Source organism: Chiloscyllium plagiosum, chromosome 28 (assembly GCF_004010195.1).
Source record: "Chiloscyllium plagiosum isolate BGI_BamShark_2017 chromosome 28, ASM401019v2, whole genome shotgun sequence".
NCBI lineage: Eukaryota > Metazoa > Chordata > Chondrichthyes > Orectolobiformes > Hemiscylliidae > Chiloscyllium > Chiloscyllium plagiosum.
The window spans coordinates 46,592,177-46,593,389 of record NC_057737.1 but is presented as its reverse complement, the minus strand read 5'-3'; positions in this window follow the sequence as shown (position 1 = coordinate 46,593,389).

The window sequence follows — 1,213 nt, the reverse complement described above, 5'->3', positions numbered from 1 at the left end:
AAAAAAACACTGCTGCCCGCTACCGGTAAGTAATTTTAAAACAAACTGTCTTACCTTAGCTGCTGCTCGCACTCAAAGTGACCGTTGGCGTCGAAGGGTGAGTATTTATACTCACTGCTTTCGTTCCCGGCTGCCCCTCTGGTCTTCGTCACTTCCCCCTGCTGCTCCCGCTCTTTCTGTGAAGAGAGAAAAAAAACACTGCTGCCCGCTACCGGTAAGTAATTTTAAAACAAACTGTCTTACCTTAGCTGCTGCTCGCACTCAAAGTGACCGTTGGCGTCGAAGGGTGAGTATTTATACTCACTGCTTTCGTTCCCGGCTGCCCCTCTGGTCTTCGTCACTTCCCCCTGCTGCTCCCGTTCTTTCTGTAAAGAGAGAAAAAAAAGCACCGCTGCCCGCTACCGGTAAGTAATTTTAAAACAAACTGTCTTACCTTAGCTGCTGCTCGCACTCAAAGTGACCGTTGGTGTCGAAGGGTGAGTATTTATACTCACTGCTTTCGTTCCCGGCTGCCCCTCTGGTCTTCGTCACTTCCCCCTGCTGCTCCCGCTCTTTCTGTAAAGAGAGAAAAAAAAGCACCGCTGCCCGCTACCGGTAAGTAATTTTAAAACAAACTGTCTTACCTTAGCTGCTGCTCGCACTCAAAGTGACCGTTGGCGTCGAAGGGTGAGTATTTATACTCACTGCTTTCTTTCCCGGCTGCCCCTCTGGTCTTCGTCACTTCCCCCTGCTGCTCCCGCTCTTTCTGTAAAGAGAGAAAAAAACACCGCTGCCGCTACCGGTAAGTAATTTTAAAACAAACTGTCTTACCTTAGCTGCTGCTCGCACTCAAAGTTATACAAGGCTAACTTTGTGCATTTACTGGAGAGGATAAGGCAGGACCTCCAGCGATGGGGAGACCTTCCAATTTCCTGGCTGGGTAGAATAGCACTAATTAAAATGAATGTCCTGCCCCGTCTCCTATACCCTATGAGAATGCTTCCGGTGATGCTGCCGAGGCTGGCACTACGTAAATTATATGGCTGGCTGGGTTCCTTTATCTGGAATCATAGACGGCCCCTCATTAAGCTGAAGAAGCTACAACTGCCACAGGCAAGGGGTGGATTGGACTTCCCAGATTTTAGGAAATATCAGTTAAGTTCCCTATTAAGCTTGAAACTTTATTGCTGGAACAGCACAGCAGGTCAGGCAGCATCCAGGGAACAGGAGATTC